Here is a 15,048-nt window from a genome sequence, read left to right on the forward strand (position 1 = left end):
AACTCTCTGCATCTTGCTTGACTACATATGCCTACATACTCTCTCTGGTACTTACATTAAACATGTACCTGATCTGGAATCAGATTGTCCTGTTCACAGTGGCTTTTAAAGACAGCCTTTTTGTTTGTTGGTTACCATCTTGTGCTCCAGAGTTTATGCTTTTGTTACAAAAAATATAGATTGGTAGGGTTGTGTGTGAAAGCACAAACAGAATTTAAAAAATGCAGAGCAGTTCTGCAGCCTGGCACAAGAGCTCTAAAAGGCGTTAACTGTGCTTGTTCATCTGAGTGTTTACTTTGATGCTTAATTACTGTAATTTGAATGTTAAGAAGAGGGACAATTATGAAAATCTGCATGATGTTGTGATTGAAATTTCATTGTAGTCTCACGAGTGGGTGGAGTTTTACATTGGTGTTTGGTTGACAAGAAGGGTCTGAGAAGCCATCACTCTGGTTGCATATCATTTCCACTCCAGTACTCCATACATCTTGCATCAGGGAGCCTACCTCTAGCGTGGCTGGAGGTACAACATAGGTGGATGGGCATTTCTAATCAGGCAATGAACACTGCAGTAGGAAGTTTCTGCCTCACTTTACTACAGATCTCAGACCACTAAAAAAACAAACAAAAAAACCCCCAAAAAACCTTCCAGTGACCTTGAAGCATCTTGCAGTACTAACTATATACATCTCAGAGGGGTAGTCAGGTTAGCCTGTAGCTTCACAAACAGGAAGCAGTACTGTGGCATCTTAAAGACTAACACATTTATGAGGTCACGAACTTTCATGGGTCATACCCACTTCATCAGATGAATGGAGTGGAAAAAACAGAATACAGGGTTTATATGGGAACAGGGTGTGTGTGGAAGGTATAAGATTCTTACGCATCATCATGGCTATTTCCCGATCTTTGATATTCACTGGAATGAAACACACCCTACTTAATTTCCTTTATTTACTGGTCCTATTAGTGACAAGTAACTCTTCCCCCCTGCTCCTTTTAAAACACTGGATTATGTTTGTCCAAATTATTCCTCTGAGGAAGAGGGTTTTATTCACAAAAGCTCATGACCTAATACATTTGTTAGTCTTCAAGGTGTCATTGGACTGCTTGTTAATTATGTAAGTGTCACACCAGCCCTATGCAGTGTTATCGTTATGAGGTAACTCAGGTACAGAGAGTTCAACAGATTATCCCCAAAATCATACAGCAAACCAATACCCCAGTAATGTCAAGTGGACCCAACAGAGAACATATCCTCACCACGCTAGGCAATACCAATATAGAGAAGAGAAAACAATCCCTGCCTTCAAGAGTTTCCTGGGAGCCAAACATTTTGAGACACAGAACAACAAGCAATGTATCACAAGCTCTAGCAATTAGCTGTAGTTTGAAATATCTGGTTTGGAAAGAGTTGTGTTCAGCCAATCCAGGAGTAGAGAAATATCATGTGACCTACATGCCAAGTCAAAACTGTTCAGATTTTCAATGTCAAATACTCTAAGCAATTATTCACAGTGAGCAGCTCACCAGTAATTCATACTCTGGAATATATTTGCATTACTTGTCAAATAAGTTTGAGCAGTGGACCAGTTCATGGAAGTTGTGACCTGTCTGAGGTCAATTCACAAACAGGCAAAAGGGCTAAATTTAACCAGTAAATTCTTTGCTGGGAATAGCTCACTCAGGACAAGTCCCTAAGAATAAGGTGTTGCAGAGCTGTCAGATCAGTCTCAAAGGTACGTGTTACACTATTGCATGGTTTATTACTAGAAATTACTAACTTCATAAGCACTAAATCTTGAAATTGAGGTTGTGGAAAACTTTTTACTTATTGAATAAATGAATCCCATATCCAATCATTTCCTCTAATATTTTTGTGGTGTCCCATGCAAACACACAACCCCTTGATAAGAGCTTGCAATATTTGCAACCATGCAAGCTCAGTCCCACAGCACTGAGACTCCATTCACCTCATTATGGTCCACATCACCAGGGCCATTTTGAACCTTTTCATGGCTTAGTACTTGTAGCTGGCTGTTGGGTCCCCTTAGGAGGTATGACTTGAAGTTCTACTCATAAAGGGTAAGATGTCTTGTAAGAAGAGATGACTCACAGCAGCAGGAAGTGGCAGGTCACAAGCCACAGAGCTGCCCAGCCCAGTAAACAGGCCCTGAGATTCTCTATAGATGGAGTTGGGGAAAAAAATGAAACCCTCCGTCATGTTTCTAGTAACTCATTCCCTGAGCCCAGGGCAGAGACAGGAGGCTACGGAGATAAAAGAAAATGTGGACATGAGAGAGAGAGAGAGAGAGAGAGACAGAGAGAAAGAAAAGATGGGGCCATGTAATTGTGGTATCCAAAATCTAAGAGTTAAAAACTTTAACAATAGGATAAAAGAAAAAAATGAAACAATTCTGAATATCACTCAATGAAAACACCGGGGTGAAATCCTGGTTCTACTGGAGTCAATGGGAGTTTTGCCTGTGACTTCAATAGGGAGAGGATTTTACCCCAGGTTTTTTTCAGATACAATCTCCAAAAGTCCACATCTCACCTAAAACTCTTCGCTCTAGAATTAGAAATGAGGCTTCATGGAATTTGATGCACTGTATTTTCAGCAATTCCAGATGGATGTTTTTCCCCCGCTATGTATGCACTTCTGCTTGCTGTTCTGGGTGAATGCAGGAACAACTAAGACCTGTGAATGACAGGAAGGAAAAGTTGGCGGAGCCTTCTAAAAGGTTCACTTGAAAAGCTGGGGTATGTTTGAAAGCCTATGCTTATTTTCCTCAGCCTGCCCATCCCTTTTTTGTAGGCAGTAAAAGGAACAGGAAGTCCAATATCCTTTGTGTCTAAGAACTGTACGTGTATCTCCAGGACTGTTTTATTTCCCCCCTGCCCTCTCCTTTCCCCTAGCTCTCCAAATGTGCAAGTGTCATTAAGACAAATGGCAAACATTCCTCCTTTTCTTACATCTGTCAAAGCTTCAGCATCTACTTTCACGACATTTCTCACAGAAAAAGAAATCTATCTTTTTTTTAACCTGCCTTCCAAAGGATGCAGAACCTTAATGAGTTTGGCGAACTGGATTTTCAATCTGCAGTGTGCTAGCACCCTGCATAATAAATTAACAAAAGAAAAGTGGAGGTGTGTGGTGGGGGGAAAGAGAGGGACAGATAATATAAAGAGATACAGGGGGAAGAAAGAATATGAAGACAGTATCCACATAGGATTTGAAGATACTCTTTGAATGAGGAATCCATTTCTGACAAAAAGGATATTTTTCCAGAGCACCTAGGCAGCACACCTTTCAGCCTGTGCCCCACAGGCAAGGAGTATGAGCTTTTTGATGGTAAATAAAATAGCATCAGTAAAGGAAATCTTCTGGCTTATGAGTAGCTTAGTGTTGCCAGTGTTAGCGGAATGTCTGTTTGAAAAAAAGCTTTTCAGAATTGACCTAAGGAAAGCTTTCATTTTTGTCTGTATTTTTAAAAATCTAATTTTGTTCTTGTCTTGCCATCTCAGGTCTTGTCCTCTAAAATATTTATGGAGGCACTTATTTTAATGCTTGTAAATGTACCTCCTCCATACATAATGATTTCTAAAAGGAGAATGAGAACACCATTTTTTCTTACCAAAATGGTAAAATAAATGCACCAAAAATGCTTTGAGTGATATCTTTACGGAGATAAAAAGTGGACAGCTATTTCTCATAACACAAAGCTGGAAAGTCATCAGCTCTTTTGGGCACTTCGGCCCTCTATTATTATAATACAAGTAGCAGCTGGAGGCCCTCAGTCCTGTCTGCAAGGAGCTGACCAGTTCATATGGTGTGGCTGGCATGGAATCAGACAGCAAAACTGTGTCTAATAAGGAGCTGAGCTGGACTCGTTTAGGTTGTTGGAGGCAGTCCATAAGACAAAGACCAGGCTACCTATAAGAACAAACATCAACTAGAAAAAGCTTATACAGGTTGAACTTCTCTAATCCAGAACTTTCTCGTCTAGCAACATCTGCAATCTGGCATGATTTTAGTTAGCTGGACAACTATTTATCATGGGTTTAGCCTAGCTTCCTATGGTCCCATAAAGTTTTCTTTACAGCCATCAGTCCTGGATCTCAATGTTCTGTGCTGTTAGTTAGCTGTAACTTACCCCTACATGTCTTCTAAGAGCCCACTAAGCAGTGGAAGGGTTGGTAATGTGCTAGATAATATTGACTTCCCACGGTCCAGCAAATTCTCTCATTCCGCGCTAGTCAGGTCTGGAGGGTGCAGGACAAGAGAGGTTCAGTCTGTACTTGTGGATATCGGAAAGTTGCTCCAAAAACTTACATAGGCTCTCAGCACGCGCCAACCCCTTTCCATGTAAATTGCCTCTTCTCCCTGCAGAAAGAAGACTCGGGGGTCCCTGGAACTGCCACAGTCTCCATGCAGTTCTCCATATGGTCTAGAGTCCATGTGGAGAGAGAGGATGGAGCCAGGGAGAGAAGAGATGGGAGGGGTTGGATTTTGGGTGGGAAGAAGCACATTTCTCTGGAGAGCAGTGGTTGCTCAAAAATATCCCCGAGGCGAGCCAGGCTGGCCCAAGAGGGAGGAACAGCCTGGGACAATATGTCCCCCAACCCATGCCACAGGCCCTGCTTCTTCCCCACTCCATCCCCACCCTCCCGTTTTGCCCATTACCTGACCTGTCTTGGCAGGGACTCCCTGCAGCAGGGCATGACAGTGGAAAGCAGCAGCAGGGGATTGCCTCCCCTCAACCCATCCTCACCTGCACTCACTGTGTGGCATGAGCGCCAGCCTGCTCCAGTCTGCTGCACCCTCCCATCCCACTGAGACCTGCTTCTCTGTGGCTGGAGCAGCAGAGCTCAGGGCCAAGAGGCCACAGTTTGGCTGAGCAGCAGGGGCGGCTTCTTGGTGAGTGGTGAGTGTGGGGGGAAGCGGGGTGAAGGAAAGGGAGGCAACCCCCTACGGCAGCCAATATCTGCTAATGCCACCTGTGCGCTGCCCCAGGTAATCCTCCTCCCCTCCCATCCATCCATCAGACAGTTAGGGTGGCTGCCACAGGGGCCCCAAATGTTCAGTACCTGGGGCATCTGCTCCACCTTGTGCTATGGACTGGACAGGTCCGAGGGTGAATTAACTTGTCGCTCCTTCAATCCCTGAGAAATTTCTCTCACCAGGGCAGGAACTGCTCGGGAACTCCTCTTTGGAACCATGTTTCTAAGCAACCATGGGGACTCTAGGTCCACAGCTACCCTGGAGATTCAGAGCCTATGGATAGGTGGCACTGGCTTCTTGTGGATTCCAAGAGCTGGCTGGGTTGACAAACCCCACCTTTCAGACTGAACAATGAGGGAAGCTCCACGTAAAGTGATCCTTGTGGAGGTCTTCAATGAAAACATCACCTCTTGTTCTTTTATCACCAGACAGGATAATCTGGGCCTCAGCCCTTTCTGCTCATGTTCTGCCACACCCCACATTTTAACAACTCGACATTTTAACATTCTTAGAGGTTTGGTTGGTTTTATGTGTTAGGAATGTGTGAAAACAGCAGTCCTGTGACTCTGGGTGTGACTAGACATATTGTCACAGGAGCTCTCTCTTCACATGGATGAGTCGAAATACTCATTCTTCAGTAGAAGTTTCCATCCATTTAAAGTTAGATCCTGCCACCCTGAGTCACCTTTCCCTGCAAATAGTTCTATGGTCTTCAGTGGGAAAACTTGAGGAGTAATGTACACCACATTGCACAGGTGAAGGGATCTGGCCATTAGAAAGAGCTTCTGGAGAGAAAACATCTCACCTCAATGTGAGAAATCATATTCTGTCATACTTGTTTTCTGCACAGAAGAAAGGTTCTGACTTGCCTCTAAAATGTGGCAGCTGGAAATCGGCTCGTTGTGAACAAAATGTTAAACAGAGAAAGGAAGAAAACTCAGCCTCAAAATGTCAAAGTAATGAAAAAGGGAAAATCATTAAGGAAGCAGCTGTTAAATATGAGAGAAGGGCTGAACAAAGTGGGTGCCAATAGATGAACCAGCAGATGTTACTGTAGGCACATGGGCACAGGACACTGCAGCTAGTAAAGTGTTCTTCTGGACCTTTATGAAGACCTGTATCATCTGGAAGGTAGAGCTGTGGCCAGAAACAGGAATTCCTGTGCCATGGGAAATTCTGAAAATAAAATATAATAAAAATAAAGCCATTCTGAAACAGAATGAAAAAATACCAAAATTTCACATGGAAAAAGAATTCCCAAATTTTGCTTTGCAAAAATAAAAATGACACGTTGGTTTGATCCTTTCTAAATACTTCCAAGGCTCCCTGAGCTTCTCTTTGCTAGAACCATGCACTTTTGTGGACATCATCTTCATAGCAGTGGATAGTGGAGTGGATACCCATGCAAATACCCCCTCTCCTCCTCCATCTGGCCCCTGCACCACTGCCAAGAAAGGAATGCAATAAGCTCCAAAATCTCTGGCTGGTCCTACCTGCCTTCTCCCCCACTCTTCCTGGTGAGCACTGACCCGCAAGAGCCCTAGCCCAAGGTGCCACACAGGCCCATGTGCTGCCCATCCCACATGCTGTTTGTACAATGGAGAGCAAGTATGGGGGAGATAATCCATTTCCAAGAGATGGGGAGGACTCCCAGGAATGCAGTGAGCTGCCCTGCTCTGAGGGGGAAGGGTCTAGCTTTGTGGGTCCTTCTGATCACAAGACCCTCACCCTGCCACCATGCTGCCCCTTACCTTCAGTCTCTGCTGCCCTTTACCACCAATCTGTCCTTTCATGATGTCTGCCTCTTCCCTGCATGAACCTGACCCATCCTCCCTCATCTGTGTTCCCTCCCTCTCTCCTGCAGATGGATTGCTGTGCAGATGCAAGTCCAACCTAGATTGTGGATGGTGGATCAGAAGTTGATTGAACCTGGTGGATGAAGATCCACATTTCTGTATCCGTACCCATTGCTCCCACAGACAGGCAGGCAGTTCAGGAGGTGTGGGAGCTAAGACTGTCAGGGCAAAGGAGCGGGGAGCTCAGGAGTCGCAGCTCAGGGCAGTCCAATAGTCAGTACAGGTCTGTATTTCAAATCAAAACCTGAAGTTGTCCTGTATCAGCTGATCAGGCCCCTGCGAGGCTGGAGGTTCCCAGAGCTCAAGCTGCAGCATGAGCCCAGTGTCTACACCACAGGCAAACAGCCCCTTAGCCTGAGCCCTGTAAGTCTTAGTCACTGCAGTGGCACAGGCCAGTTGCGGGTGTCCAATTGCATATCCCTGATGTGCCGTTGAGACTGGCCCTGACTTGACAGGTTGCCTCAGAGCTGAGCTGCTTGGAAGCATGAGCTTCCCCCACACAGCCCACCAGCAGAGCAGGGGACCCCAAGAGTGTGGAATGAGTTCCTACTGGAAAAATTCTATTTTATTATTACATTTAAAATTTCCAAAGGCAAAGGACACCACAGCTAGTAAAGGTTTTCTGCTGGACTTGTGTGAAGAGCTGTATCATCTGCAAGGCAGAGCTGTGGCCAGAAACATGAATTCATGTTCCATGGGAAGTTCTGAAAACAAAATAAAATAAAATAGCTCTATTTTGAAACAGAATGAAAAAAATACCAAAATTTCACATGGAAAAAAAATTCCCAAATTTTGTTTTGCAAAAATTAAAAATGACATGCTGGTTTGATCTTTTCTAAATACTTCCAAGGCTTCCTGAGCTGCTCATTGCTAGAGCCACGCATTTCCAAAAGCAAATTTAGTTTTGTGGACCCTGAATGAACAAAACACTGAGAAATCATTGTGATGGAAAATTCCCAACCAGCTAACCTGTAAAGCCATTTGCAGTGCACTACACTTAAAAACTTATTTGTCCCACATCTCACAAACAACATCACACACTTTTATGTGCCAGGCAATAAAAAGAGTGACATCAAATATCTATCTTTAGATGTCACCAAAATAAATAATCACTCTGGTACATAGACACAGCTTGATAGCTTTTATATATATTTCCTCTGACATTACCACTGGAGTGGCACCTAAGGCTATGTCTACATAGTGTCCTAATCTCAAAATAAGCTACGCAATTTGCACTATGTGTAGCTTATTTTGAGTAGATTTTGAAATAAGCTAGTTTGGGATGTGACACTGTCTAAACGGTACCACATGCCAAAATAAAGTGCTATTTCGAGGCATCCCTGTAGTCCTCCTGCAATGAGGTGTACAGGGATACCAGAAGACACCCCCTTTATCTCAAAAACTGTTTTGAGACAATGGGCACATTTTTTTGTTTTGCATTTTTTGTTTTTCATTTGTTTGTCTTTGATGCAGGCCGCTATTCTGGGATACCACCATACCCCAAAATAGCGCCCACTGTGTAGACATAGCATAAATGTCCATTAGAGGGGACAACTATGCTGACCCCAAGACCACCTTTGCGAAAGTTTAGTAACAAGTGTAAAAAGTTACCAAAACTCCAGATGGATTTGATATTATGGGAATTTCTGGCGCCTCATAACCCTGTGTTATTTAGCTCTCTTCATGACCTCATTAGCTGCCCTGTGGCTCTATTTAGAACAGAGACTACAAACTTTCTAATGCTTACGACTTGTCACACAAGCCAAATTTGCCTCTCTTTGCTTGACGGTTGTCAGAATTCTATTTTGTCCACCTGTGACAGCCAGCAGGTGGTCCCTGATAATTGATATCCACTGTAAGATAAAATAAGAGTTCAAACACCTACATGCTGAGCTCAAAAGTGCTGCTAAAGTTACTGAATTTACAGATATTGCAATATTATCAGACTTACAGGATGGCAGAAATGCACCTAATATCTGACTCCAGGCTGAGAAACCAGCAGTGGGACAAACTTCTGACAGGAAGATCCTCCACAAATAATTTTTATACGTTACCCCATGGCCCTCCTTCCTCCTTCACATGTGTGTCTTCTTTTACACAACTGCCAACATTTTTACTCAAGTCAATGCAACCTTTTGAGTGTGCAGCATTTTTAAAAGTCAGTCTACATATCTAGGGCCCAAATATCAGTTTAGGGGCTTAATGTTAGGCCCTCAATTTTTATAATCTTGCCAGAGATGTTCCTTTGATGCAATGTCCATTCAAGTTATTGTGGAATAGCAGTTGTTATTCCAAAATAGCAATTTTGCTGTGTAGACACAACTTCAATAACTCCTAATCAAAGGTCAAACTCAATTCCACCCCGATATCATTCTATATTCAATAATCTCTCTTACTGTTACACAACATAGACATGCCTATTTGTGTATACGATATTGCCTGCCAGTTTTCACCTATCCAACTCCTGCATTCATGTCTATTAGCAGCACCACGGTACTGCTAATAGTGCTGCTACACTTTACAAGCAATTAATTACTGTGCAAACAGAAGGAGGCCCTTCATGAGCTTTTGTATGTACCATATCCGTAAGCACCATACACACAGAACAAGAATTATTAAAATTGCCAATATTGATAACAAATGAAATTCTTATTGTCCAACATGGTTTTGGATAGATTGAATTCACTTTGGGTAAGTGCTAAGGTAAAAAGTTGTGGCAAAAACAATTTTCTGTAAAGTGACCTGAAAAGTAAGATTTAGAATTATTAAGCAATTAATGAAAATTGGTCTGTTTTATCAATTTCTCTGTTCTTGTAATTACACAAATGAAGAAAAAACAAACAAACCAAATGCCATGTGAAAATGTTGCATAATACAGTGGTAATACAATGAAAAGGATGAGGCACCCCACTGGTCTCGCAAGGTACAACACCACTCATTCATAAAACTGTTTTTATCTTTGAGAGACATTTCTGCTGCTCTCCCTTTTCACTGCTGAGCTATTAAACATCTAAGAGCAAGAGCCAATTACCTGCTCTCCCCAAGACGCTGTCAAGGATGACAATCCATTTTAGGAATTTATTTCTAAATAGCTGCTGACCGTTTTGCAAAGTGATGGCAAAATTTGCTAAATGAAATTACGGTTCCAATGAAACTGGGAGACTTTTCACACAGGAGCAAAAGCAAACAGGGGAAGGAGGTGGCATCAGGGTCTGCTATAGATGTCAGTATGTTCGTGCACTAGGCTTCCATTAAATCACAGTTTGATCAGTCATGTCAAAATGAGTTTGACAGTTTCATCTTTCCTCCTTCTGCCTTTCACAAAACAATTCTATCCCTTCAGCCCAGTTCTCCAGGGACAGGCTTCATTAGAGTCACCACACACTCAGATACAGATAAATAGGGAAAATTGTCAGGCCAAAACGCAGTCCCCAGTTTAATGCAGGCTGCTCTATTGCCCTCTCTGTGGTTACATGGGAATCGCTGGGGACCAAGCTTTGGCTGTTGCTGGCACTGAACTGGCAAAGTGGGCTGGTTAAATGTAAAAGCTCTGGATTTCGGCAACAGCTTTTTTTCCAGTTTTCATTGCCATGAGTTGGCATTAAATAAACATTTCTTTAACAAATTTGACAAGAGTGCAGCATATTAAGCACACAGAAATTGAAAGGCTCTCTCATCCTACAATAAAAACTTAGCACTCATCGGATATTTCTGTCACCCTGCTGTCTCTAAGGCCCCTGGCTAATTCTACTCTCTATTTATCTCAGCTCTCCCCATTTTGTCTTCCCACCGACCCGTTTTTTTTAAACATACTAGCCTCAGATGTAAGCCCTTAGTTCACACCTAACCTTGGTCAGCAATCCTCTGGCAATTCTCCAAGCCTTTCCACCTTTGTGGCAAGCCTGATGCTGGAAAGAAAGAAAGAAACAATATGTTTTAAAACTCAGAAAGACATTGCATATAGTCAGGGTTTTGGGAGACCTATGAATGAAAAATCTATGACCATCATCCCCTCCTCTGCTAATGAGTCTCAGTTTACACAGATGATGGAAAAACCCTGAGTGTTGTGCACTCTCTGCTTGTAGAGTACTACATCATTACAGCAACAGCCCTTTGTGCACCGCGTCTTCAGATGGATGGCTTTTTCCATCATACATTGCCAGCGTGACAGCAGACTGATGATCTACAACTCCAAGCACTGTAACGCGGATGATGTGGCTGGGGCTATAGTAATAACAGGGGCCTGCTCTGGGGAAGGGAAGGGAACACTGCATGGTTTTTTTTTGAAAAGGGTGAGCTGAAAGGTTTAATAAAAACCTGTTTAACATCCCAAATCCAGACCCACTGATGCGGGGTGGGGGTAAAAGGGGAATTTGTTCCAGGGCCTGGAGCTCCTGGCCTTTGCTACTGCAGCAGCAGTGGTGGTGGGTGAAGCCCTGGGCCTTTTTTAAACTGCTGCTGGAGTGCCCCACTGAGGGTGGGGAGGGGCAGACTGTGGTCTAGGTGGTGCTGAGGGCTACCTAGCCCCAGCTCTGCCCCTTCTGCCCGAGGCTCCACCCCATCTGGGGGTGTGGAGCAGGGCCCTGCCTCCTTGTTCAGGGGCTGCTGACGTTGTCAGTCCCGCTGCCCAAATCAAGAACAGACTATTCCACTTTCAATGGAAACAACTCGACTAGTGTAGGGAAGTGCCCTGCGTAAGATGCTCAATGAGATGTTAAGGCAATGGAGATCTTAGCAGGTACAGAAAGGAGAAACTCATTTTTAAGTATTTTACTTTAAAATGGAAATATTGTTGCATCACAGATATTCAAATGAGTGAACTGAAATTATATTGTTATCTTAAAAATTCAACAGCCCTTCAGCATGATGGCAATCTGTCTGACTCTCAGTTTTATCAAGAGCATGTTCCCTCTGATATTTTCATTCTTGGGTGAAATAAATTTTGTTATGGGCACCAAGGTATGTGTGGGTGTGTACCACCAATAGACATATGCTGCTGGCTGTGGATACTCTGTTAATCAGCTGGGCAGCATCGGAATCTCCCATGGGTGACTGTCCAAGTACTCAGCTTACAAGTAACACTGATCAAGAGTCTCATGATATTTGATGTTTTCATTAAAGTCCCAACAAAATGTTGTGGTTGGTCTTTCAAAAGTGATTGCCCAACCACACGCTTCATGGTTAACACTCTAAAGCCGTGTCTACATGTGCACGCTACTTCGAAGTAGCGGCACTAACTTCGAAATAGCGCCCATCGCGGCTACACGCGTCGGGCGCTATTTCAAAGTTAACTTCGACGTTAGGCGGTGAGACGTCGAAGTCGCTAACCCCATGAGGGGATAGGAATAGCGCCCTACTTCGACGTTGAACGTCGAAGTAGGGACCGTGTAGTCATTGCGCGTCCCGCAACGTCGAAATTGCTGGGTCCTCCATGGCGGCCATCAGCTGAGGGGTTGAGAGACGCTCTCTCCAGCCCCTCAGCTCAATGGTGGCCACATGGAGCAGCCCCTTAAAGGTCCCCTCCCCCTCCCTTCCTGTGCAGGAAGCTGAGGGATCGTGCAGGCGGCAGCCCACACACGCGGCCAGCCTGCACGTCCCTCAGCCACCCAGAACAGGGCCAGCACCTGCCATGGCTGCCCAGCAGCCCCCCCAGCGCCCCCAGGGGACCCCCCCCAAGGGGAGCCAGGGCAGCCAGCCCAGCCAGGTGGGCAGCCAGGCTTGCAAGCGGCAGCGGGGCCCCTCCTGGACGGAGGCCGAGCTGCGGGACCTGCTGGGGCTCTGGAGCGAGGAGGAGGTGCTCCAGGTAATGGGGAGCAAGAGGCGGAACGTGGATGTGTTCGCTCAGCTCGCTGACAGCCTGGCTGCCCGGGGTCACCCTGCCCACAATCCTGATCACGTCAGGAGTAAGGTGAAGGAGCTGCGGCAGGGTTACTCCTGGGCCCGGGATGCGGCCAGCCAATCTGGGGCCGCCCCCGTCACTTGCCCCTTTTACAGGGAGCTCAGGGACATCCTGGGCCCCCAGCACACCTCCTCCCCTCCGGCCACCCTTGACACCTCGGTCGACAAGCCCCAGCAGGCCCTGCAGACGGAGTCCGCCCCGGAGGTAAGCCCCGCACCCCGGGGGCCCCCCCTGGAGGCCACCCCCGGGACATCGCGGCAGGAGGAGGAGGAGGAGGGGGGCTCCTCCTCTGCAGAATCCGGGCTGCAGATTCTCCTCCTGCCATCCTGGAGCAGCAGCAGGGCCTCTGCCCCCCGGGGATCTCCGGACTGTGGGAGCGGACCGACAGGTAGGTACGCCCCTCTGGTGTACACCCCTGGGCTTGACGGGCGGGGGGTAATAGATATGTGTCCAGGGCCCCCCACATGCTCACATGGCCATCGCCCCAAGGACCCAAGCAGCAGCATGTGATGGAGTGGGGGGAGTGCAAAAGGGAGACTCAGGCTACATATGAGCACCAAGAGCCGAATAGCTCCCAGGGGCAAAGGAGGATCCTGGGGCTACAGCAGGCAGGTGACACCTCTGCCCTGAACAAAGAGGAGGGAGGAGCTGAGCTGGCTTGGAATTGGGGGGGGAGGGCGGGGGCCACAGGTAGAGGCTAGGGGAAGGGAGAGCTGGAAGGCAGCCAGCCTGAGGAGGGGGAAAGCTGCATCCCAGAGGGGCCCCCCTTGGGGTCTTCTCCCCATGACAGGTTGGAAGGACTGTCTCTTCCAACAGCTGGTGCTGTCACTCCTGGGAGAAACTGGGCATCTGTGGCCTAAGAAACCCCTCCTGCTGTCAGACCCTGCGGGGTGAAGTGAGAGTCGCTCCCACCAGGGGACGGGGTGCAGGGCAGGGGGACCCCTGGACCCCATCCATCACAGCAGCATCTCCCGGGGACGGGGATGGGGAACCTGCAGCACAGGGCTGGGGGGACAAAGGCCACGGCTCGGGGCCCACACTAACGCCTGTCTCCATTCTTCTTCCCCCCCTCCTCTCCTGTGTCCTGCACCTGCACCATCACAAGGACCGGAAGAGAGCGCCGGCGAGGCCTCAGTCGTCCTGGAGAGCCCTCCGGGACCATTGCTCCAGGCCAGCCCCTCGGCCGAGGACCGACCGGCCCCACGGCAGGCTAGACGGAGGACCCCGCACCACCACCACCCGACGGCGACGGACCCCCAGCTGCTGGCCATCCACCGATGGCAGATGGAGGTCGCAGAGCAGCAGCTGCAGCTGCAGGAGCGGGCGCTGGCCTGGCGCCAGGAGGCATAGGGGGCCTACATGGAGACTTTTAACCGCCTGGTGGACTACCTGGCCCCCCATGCCGCGCCGGCCACCGCAGCGCCCGCCCTGCCTGCTCCACCAGCCCCACCACCAGCTGCTCCGCCCGTCGCCGTCCCGTCCGCCGTCGCCCCGCCACCCACCGCCGTGGGCCAGAGCACCGAGGGACCCCTGGAGCCACCTGAGACTCGCCGGGCATCCTATCTTCCGGTCCAGCCCGCCCCGCCCCCAGCCAGCCCCGGACAGGGCTGCGACCGTGGCGGGGCTCCCGGCCGGCCACGCCCAGTGCCGGGCTATAGGGGCGAGGGGCCTGGGACGTGGCCCCCCCTTGTATATAGTTTAAAGTTCTTATTTGGTGCCCCCCGTTTGCCCCGTCCCCCCATGTAAATAGTTCTCCCCTTTATCCTCCCTGGTTTTCTTTTTATTATTGAGGACACTTGTTTGTTAGTATTGTTTTATTTTTGTACATATTAGTTTGTTTCCACGTTTGTATATAGTTTGTTCTTGTTTCATATATTTACAGTTAAAAGAAAAAGTTCTGAAAGAAAAAGAAGTTTAAGTTCAGCCACAAGTGCGTGCTGTCATTTGTCCAGGACAAGTGGGAGGCGGGTGCGGTGGGGTGCTCCATGGTGTGGGCGTTGGGGCAGGAGTGTGGTGGAGGAAGGGGTGGGCAGTGGGGGGCCTGGGCAGAGTTCACCCCGCGGCCTCATCATTGAAGTGGGCCCGCAGGGCCTCCCGGACCCGGGTCCCTTCGGGGTCCACCTGCCGACTGGGGGCAGCAGGTGGCTGGACGTCTGCCCTGCCGGCCTCCGCAGCCCAGCCCTGGAAAAAGGTGTCCCCCTTGCTCTCCACCAAATTGTGCAGGGCGCAGCAGGCACCCACAATCTGGGGGATGTTGTGGGGGCCCGCATCCAGGCGGGTCAGGAGAC

This window comes from Carettochelys insculpta, chromosome 4, assembly GCF_033958435.1.
Source record: "Carettochelys insculpta isolate YL-2023 chromosome 4, ASM3395843v1, whole genome shotgun sequence".
Classification (NCBI taxonomy): Eukaryota; Metazoa; Chordata; order Testudines; family Carettochelyidae; genus Carettochelys; species Carettochelys insculpta.